Genomic DNA, 8,598 nt, shown 5'->3' with positions numbered 1-8,598 from the left:
GATTTTTAAAGGACAAACCAGGAGAGAGATACCAAAACAGCAAGCCAAAGAGTAAGAGAAAAATTGAGGTCAGTAGTCAAGAACCAAAGAGATCAACTCAGAAACAAGAAATGTCCTCAGCAAGTTTAGCAAAGGTTTTCTATTCACGGCTCTGAAAAGACAAGGCAAAGTTGGTGGCTATTAACCACCCAACACAGTACAATTACCAGTGGGTGATGAACCCAGACACTACTCCCCACCACCACAAACATCAGCCAAGGTTACAATGGCAACTGCTGCAAGCTGCATTGCTCTCAAGACACATATGATGGCCATACTGAGTTGCTGTGATGAAATTCACACAAGTTGGGTCAGCCTGTGATTTCAGTTTTTGACTTTGATTTCAATGTGATGTTGAATCAAGCCATCAATGGGCTTGATTGATGAATGATTGTGGTTTCCATTGACCGTTATTACATCAATTTGTTCTCAACGAACTATACAGTATTACTCAGTAAAGATTTTCCACTTGAATATTTTGATGTGTGATTTAATTTTTTTCTTTCAGTTTTTTTTTACAATTTTCCATGGATCACAAACAGCAATCTGTAATCTGCAATCTGTAACAAATCCACAATTTGGTCTTAATGTGAATAATTTTAATTTCTGTACATTATCTACTGTATGTCATCCAAAAAAAAACAAAAAATTGCATCTTAAAATATTTTAGGGCCCTACACTATGTGCTAGCCCACGTTCCTTTATAAAATATTAAATCATGCACATGCTTTTAGCCATTCCTCATCATTGCCTGTCAGAAACAATGTCTGCCATAAAAATGCGTATTTTGAATATGTATGATCACCATGCCAATTTGCCCATGTTTCTAAGAACCATCTTTATTATTAACCATGGAAGAACAAAGGACAAAAAGGTAGAAAATGAAAATTAAGTGAATGTGAACTTGAGGTACAGTATTACTCACTGAAGCAAAGATCTGCAAAAATATTTTTTGCTGCTATCTCTGCAGGTGTCACAAAAGAAAAAACAAGACTGTAGAGAGCAATAGCAATGTGCCATCATGAATCGGCCTGAGCACCGGCAGTACACTGTGTGAATGAACGCAGGTTGATATTCAGATACATTCCTATTGAACTTGTAATAAAATAAAATCATTATTCCAAGCAAATGTCATTGTTGAATTATCATTGTGCTGATGTTTTAAGGCTATCCATGTTACAGCACTAGGTTGTGCAGTACCTCACAAGCCATCACAATGAGGAAAAACTCTGGTGGGCTGTAGAGCAGTGAGCCATCCGACATATTCAAACACCACCATCTACCTTTTAATGAACCAATGGTTTTTTCTGTCACTTATTGTGGGCTGGAGTGCCTATCATGACATCTCCTCTCATGTGGTGTACCAACTATCACATGAAAAAAAGATAATGCAAGTTGCCTGTAATGTACTAAACTTAATTGCAATCCTATCGATTAGGCCTACTTACCATGAAGTCAACCATCGCACACAGCATGACCCTGAAGTCTGCTTCACACATTGCTGTTTGATAAAATAAAGCAATTGTGGACTGAGATTCACAACAGTGTTATTCAGACATATTTGAGCATTACATATTAATTTAATTAATTGAATGGAAGTGGTTTCTGTTTACAAAAGTAAATGCATTCTGTGATGGTGCCTTTATCACAAAATGTGTGTAGTGAAATGCACCAGTTCCATTAGGAATATCAGCAATTGTTGCAAATTAGTTTTTGATCATGATGGTAAGGATAATGGATGTGCCTGGTGAGCATCTTAAGTGTGCCATCCCATACAGATGACATGACACAGCTTAGGCTGACTGCGAGATTCCTGACCGATCAGACAGTTCATGCTGAAAAGCACCCATCGCCAAATAGCCTACTGCATGTTAAGTTCCTAGTAAGGGAACAATGTTTGCATGATTTCTCCATGATGGTCTCTGTAATGTAGGCTCTGATTCAGTACACTACTCCAAGAGTATGAATTGAGGAAGCCTGACTTGGCTTATAAGCCAGTCATCGTCATCATGAACCCAAAAACATTGTGATCTCTGAAAATGTGCTTTATATAGTCATTGGCGATATCCTCCAAAAGAGCTAACACTGCTATTGCCAGCTATGTTGTACAATATATACAGCACACTCTTTTTAAAGACAAAAGAGCTACACACCAAAAGCATTGACATTAAGCATATCAATTAAAGGTTTTTATCATCACCAAAGACAGCTACATTGAGCAAACTTGCTAATTAACTTTGATATAATTTGTTAAAGAACAGTGAAATGTGACTGACACATTCCTGAAATGTCTAAATAATTTAGATTTTCTGTTCACTTCATTATCCTCCTGCCTACAGTTGTGAAAATGCTAGCATCGAAAAAGTTTGCGTAGGACTTACAAATGGTTGGAACTATAAGTCAATTTCCATGCTAAGTTAAAATTTTATATATCCCATCTTTTGAGTAAGAAATGGCTTACACATATTTCCAGGTGTAAGCAAGTATTATACATTAGGCCCCTGAACTTAGTTATATGACATTTTATTAAAATGACCTTATTTCTTAATGAAATTGTGAGCAGAGAGGCCTGCTGGTCTCTATGAAGGTGTGAATGTGGAATATATTGTCAGAACTGTTCTGGTCTGTAGCACATTTAAGCCAGTAACACTTGTGACATTTACAGAACTTTTTAACTTGTATCCTTCATTTACACAACTTGACTGCCATTCATGTCAGTCAGAGGTCTGGGACACACCACAACAAAAGTTACATTAGTGGACCCCAGTGTGTGCGAGAGATACCAACCAATACACAGTCAGCCATAAATAAGGCTGCTACATTGTGCACACAAGGAAAGAAGAAAGCTAGGTGCTTTGAAATCATGCATACATGAGACAAGCTCATGTATCCAATGTGTACCATGACAGAATGGAAAAAGGAAAAAGAAGGGCTGAGGCTGCAGCTGAACTCAGCATACCTGGGGCCTCATGTATAAACGGTGCGTACGTACAGAAATGTTGCGTAAGAACTTTTCCACGTTCAAATCGCGATGTATAAAACCTACACTTGGCGTAAAGCCACGCACTTTTCCACGGTACCTCATACCTTGTCGTATGCAAGTTCTCCGCTCGGTTTTGCAAACTGGCAGCACCCAGCGTCAAAGCAGTGCTACTGTTCCTGTGTAGTTACTTCTTATTTTCCTTTTTTATAAATACACTGAAACTAACCGCATATTGTTTATTAGTGTAACGCATCTGATTGTGATTAACTTGTAACGATATAATGGTCCAGGGAATAGCCATAGTATTCCAAATACCATAACTGCTTTAGCGTTGTTACTCTCACTGCACCTTTTTTTTCTTCTTTCAGCTGCACCCGTTAGGGTTACCACAGCGGATCACCTTTTTCCATATTACTCTCACTGCACCACTCGGAGTATTTATATCACTGTATCTGAGTATGAATCACAGCAGCAGCTGATCGGAAAGAGAATTATCGGTATACAGCTTCAAGGACACGCTGTCTCAGCCACTGCAAAACGTTTCAAAGCCTTTCCTGTACGGACCTCGCGGTTCAGAAACAGTTTCATCCCAAGAACTTTAAATGCACTCAATTAATTGCTCCTTGTAGAACTGTTTGTACTTATAAGTACAATTATCTCACTGTAAACTTGCACCACAGTTATAATATCGCACAACCTGAGCCACTTTATAAAGCGCGTATTTACATATGATGACGATATCATTTTTAAGGTGAAATGCAGCAAAATATGTTTATTAAATTATACAGATAAAACTTTAACTTCATTTAAATAATCTATATTCTTCACTGGGAGTGTCGTGAAGGATAGAATAATTAAACATGTACTACAAGATATTTCAATGTTCCTTAAACGTTTTGAAGAATCGGCGCTCCCCAATTCTGATTGGGTATTTGGGGAAAGAAAAGCAAGGACTGCAGTGGCGGCTACGCCAATATATATTGAATATAAAACAGAAAGAGAAAATAACAACTCAGCTAAAAACGCAGCGACAAATTTAGGCAAAACTTAAAAGCTTGTGTCATGAGCACAAGGCGGCTATGCAGTGTCTGCAACGGACGTGGCCATCCACTGTGCATAAGCTACCTTACTGACACTGACGGACGAAGGAGCCACCGATTCTTCCTCTGCCCAGTGCCACCACAAGCCTAGAGCCGCCCCGGAGTACTGCTGCAATAAATTATTTCATTGAAGTGAAACACATGTTTAATAACGTGCTTTAACTCCTATCATCATAAAAATGATATCACGTATACATCTCAGTATTTTAGTTATTCAGAGAGCTGTAATATCACGAATGTAATGGATTCTGTGTCCAGTTGGAGGAAGAGAGCCGGTTTAAGAAGCAAGTAGTGATTCACACACATAGAGCACATACGAGTAGATGATCAAATACAAAACAAAGCATTTAACGTGCAACTTTAATTACGATGTCATTTGAGAGACTGGTTAATTAAACGATTTTAAGATGACTTTAGTGACAAAATAAACTACGTGATTAAAGTGGAAATGTTGAGATTGAAGTTGACATTTCGTGCTTTTTCCCCACTGTGTGCCTTTTTTTCTCTGTACCGTAATAAGCTTTCATATGACACTCAGACAGTGAGCTACAACTCGCCTTTTCACGGCGACTTTGATATGTGACTTCTTTTTTATTTCTGGCACTGTGCGATTTTGTGAACGTGAGCTTTCAAGTTTCTCTAACACGCTATGTCCTTTTGTTGATTATACCATGGTTTATTTGAACAAATAGTATGTTTTTCCTTTGCCTCCACTTGGTATTCGCTGAAATTCTTATGTTTCCCCCCGTGCTTTTCCCATTGTCTTTTCACAGAAGGCTGAGCTTAAGGGCGATTTATATTGATTTGCATATTCAAAGAGGCGTAATTCTGGGAGGATTTGGGGCGTTACAAAATGCGCGTGCGGCGTTACTTTTCACGCTGATCGGGATTTATGTAGCGGAAGAACGTGGAAGTTGGAGTACACACAGATTCCTGCATATGGATTTTTCTGTGCGTAAGCACATTTCGGCTTTTGTGCTTACGCCATGTTATAGTGCGAGTTCTACGCATAGAGTTATACATGAGGCCCCTGGTGTGGGGCAGGCACTGGCGTTGTTAGGAAGCACATGAATTGACTATTAAAGTTCAGAGAGTTTCCGATACTTTGAAGATTTGAAACTGTGCTGAAAATTGCAATGAGATCCAGCAACTGCTGTCATTAACTTTGACAAGCTTTATGACTAAAAGTCATGGAGTGTGCCACCAGCCTTAGAATACTGAGTTTGTTTCAACAGAATTCACTTGAATTAATGGATGTGTTAGGGCCTTGTATCCAAACATTTGAGAAACGGTGTGCTGCCTTGTAAGAAAACCAAACATTCAACAATAAACAGGTCAGAGATTCTTCAGGCTGGGTTCATATTAAGAAACTGTAAGAAAGAATATAAGTCAAACCTTCTGATGTCTAAATTTATACATATAAGCAATTCCATTGGTTGAATGTTTTGTGTGTCTGTTATTACACTCTGTTAATTTCCAAGCATCTCTCTGACCTAAGTTATCTTTCATTTATAGATTTTCCTCTATGTTACTGGTTTACATTGTTCTGCATTGTTAAATTGGTTGATACATGTGTGTTTTTGCACAATATACTATTATTCACATGCTACTTACTGTACATAATGCTGTGATAGTGTCATGTATTGTATATTGTGCTGTAACTTTTGTTATGTGTATGGATGTAACACTAACAGAAAACACAAGCAACTTTGTTACCTGGCAATAATGTCCAAATTCAAGTTCAACTTCACATCTGAAGAGCTCTCTAGATTACATGTATTAACTACAAATGTGTTTGTTAAGCAAGTTACAAATTCCATGGTAACCATACACATGCTGCTAGAAGTCAGACATGATGAAGGTATTGTCTTGCTGTTATGGCTTCCCGTCTGTAATGCCGCGTAAATCATCAGTAAAGAAAGCTAAATTATTTTCTCTTATGTGATTTTTACCGCCGTATCACTATGGGAGGGATATCACCTTTTAATATCACATCTCTATATTTTTCGGTTACTTAAAACGCCGCATTTATAAAAGAACTTATTCCAATTAGGGAGCTATATTGCACCCTAAAAAGGAAATAGGCTGAGCAACTGAACTCCAAGTCCCAAGATGCCCTGAGAGAATCCGGGAACCGTTACACTCCAGGGGAGCTGCCATATAGCGTTTTTGGGGAGGCAGTGTCCTTCAAAATCTGCCTTCCCCCATCCTTCCATCGCAGGGGCGTCCCAGCCGGGTTGAGCTGCCGGCCATCTCTTATAATATAAGTTTCTATTGATGGTTATTTTGTAACTGGTCAACAGTGGAACATAGAAAAGCTGGTGCCTAACTTCTATTTTTAAAGTGTGACGGCGCACCAATCATCCATAAATAACACAATCACCATTTTCAAGACTTGGAAATATTTCCAGAATAAAAAAAATATGGATACAGAGGTAAGTACTGCTCAGGGTCACTTGACATTTGTGAGTGAGCCTTGACCTTAGTTCATACCTTCACTGGGATGTCACTAAGAGTAGCGACTTTGGCTGGTTCACAAAAAGTTGTCTATAGGTGATAAGTAAGGACCAGGCTCTGTATTTAGGGAGCAAAAGACTGTCATGTTGGAAGAAGCATAAATCCTATCAAAATAGAAAATGTGTTCTCCTCACACTATGGTTCCTTAGAAAGGAAATGCAAACATATGGGCACTTTTACTGCATTGGCAGCAACAAGCATGCAAAAACAATCCCTGAATGAGTAAACCTCTAACTGGGAATACTACAACCTGGGATGTGTAACTAATCAGTTAGTAATAAGTGTAATCATTTAGTAATCATTGTGTGCCATCACAAACCAGTTTAGTAAGAAAACGGTATTACAGTACAGGTTCAAACTTCCAGAATAACATGAAGGAAGTCTGGAATGGACTGGGTATAATTACTGGACTCAAGCAATCCAGGGCTCAGGTGCCAGAAGGGGATATAGACAAAGTTAAGGCTCTGAACCAGATTTGAATAGATTTTTCCTCCTACTGCCACCTTCTTCCAATGTCCAGTCTCACCAAATCATTCTTACTACATCAACGACTACTACCACTGGAATGGCCAATGACAAGTCCACCTCTGACTATCAGTGCGGAATATTTATAACTGAAGTAAGGAAACAATGAGGAAGTTACACACAGGAAAAGCTGCAGGACCAGATGGAGTCAGTCTTCGAGTTCTTAAGGCCTGCGCTAAACAACTTTGTGGTGTCTGCTGTCACCTGTTCAGTCTGTTCTTAAGGCTTCAGAAAGTGGCAGTGCTGTGGAAAACAAACTTCATTGTTCCTGTTCCAAAGCAGGCCGGTGTCTACTCACCTAATGCCTGCAGACCAGTGGCACTTAGGTTTAACATCATGAAGACCTTTGAGAGACTGGTCCTGGACTATAGGAGTCCTCTTGTGGTAGACCACCCAGACCCACTGAAGTTTGCCTATTAGACAAAGATTAAAGTGGAGGTTACAATTGTCTATCTTCTCCAAAAGGCTTATGCTCAAATGGAAAAAGCTGGCAGCACTGTGAGAATTGTGTTTTTTGATTTCACCAGTGCATTCAATACCACCAAAGTCATGTCACTTAAAGATACTCTCAGATGATTATTCAATTATGGGGTACATTAATAAGGGAGGGACAGAGTGCAGGATTCATTTGATGAATTTTGGTTATTGATGCAAAGAGACTTGTCTGCATCTTAACATCAGCAAACCCAAAGAACTTAATTTTTGCCACACCAAAGAACCTCTATGTCTGATCTTTTATTTATGAAGGGGATGTATTAGTGGTCCACCTCTACAAGTAATGGGGAGTCCTCATTAATGGCAGGTTGAGCTGATCTCCGAACACAGTGAGACCTATATAAGAAAGGCCAAGAGCTCACTCTTTTTCTTTAGGAGACTGCATTCCTTTAATGTTGGAAGTGACATCATTTACATCTTCTACAACTCTGTGGTGATTAATGTGATTTTTCTACATTGTGACATGCTGGGGTGGTAACATCACTTCAAGAGAGGCCCACCGAATCAACAAGCTAATTAAAAGGGCAGGCTCAGTTATGGTACACACTCTAGACCCCCTGGAGATCATAGCAAATGAGAGAGTTTTAAACATTAATAGTCAAAATGATATATAACATATAACTTAAACACAAAACAGGTTTGAATGTGAACCATCACTGTAAAAAATGTACAGTCAGTTTAACTTAAATGTAGTTCATTTGGAAACATATAGTTTAACTGGGTTCATTCAAGTCAAATACATTTTTTGATTGAAATTAATATAACCAACCAACCATTTTCCAACCCGCTGAATCCGAACACTGGGTCACGGGGGTCTGCTGGATCCAATCCCAGCCAACACAGGGCACAAGGCAGGAACCAATCCTGGGCAGGGTGCCAACCCACCGCAGGTAATATAACCAAGCTGAAAAAGTCTGAAACATTAAGGTTTACTAAATA

General features: G+C 39.0%; 1 protein-coding gene across 4 annotated transcripts in view; it reads right to left on the bottom strand.

Moving 5' to 3' along the window:
* The window catches only part of LOC120533822 (receptor-type tyrosine-protein phosphatase eta-like), a 51,187-nt gene that overhangs the window by 9,560 nt on the left and 33,029 nt on the right, over nucleotides 1-8,598 (bottom strand). The window contains exon 6 of one of the 4 annotated variants that reach the window (XR_005634631.1): nucleotides 8,489-8,573. The exons of 2 other annotated variants lie outside the window; for them this stretch is intronic. The gene's annotated coding sequence lies outside the window, so the exon portion shown is untranslated. Of the gene's footprint in view, nucleotides 1-8,488; nucleotides 8,574-8,598 lie in introns of those variants that run through there. One more of the 4 variants, XR_005634633.1, reaches the window with a different exon arrangement.

This window comes from Polypterus senegalus, chromosome 1 (assembly GCF_016835505.1).
Source record: "Polypterus senegalus isolate Bchr_013 chromosome 1, ASM1683550v1, whole genome shotgun sequence".
Lineage (NCBI taxonomy): Eukaryota > Metazoa > Chordata > Cladistia > Polypteriformes > Polypteridae > Polypterus > Polypterus senegalus.
The sequence above is the reverse complement of the archived record's forward strand: the minus strand, read 5'-3'. Positions and strand labels throughout refer to the sequence as shown.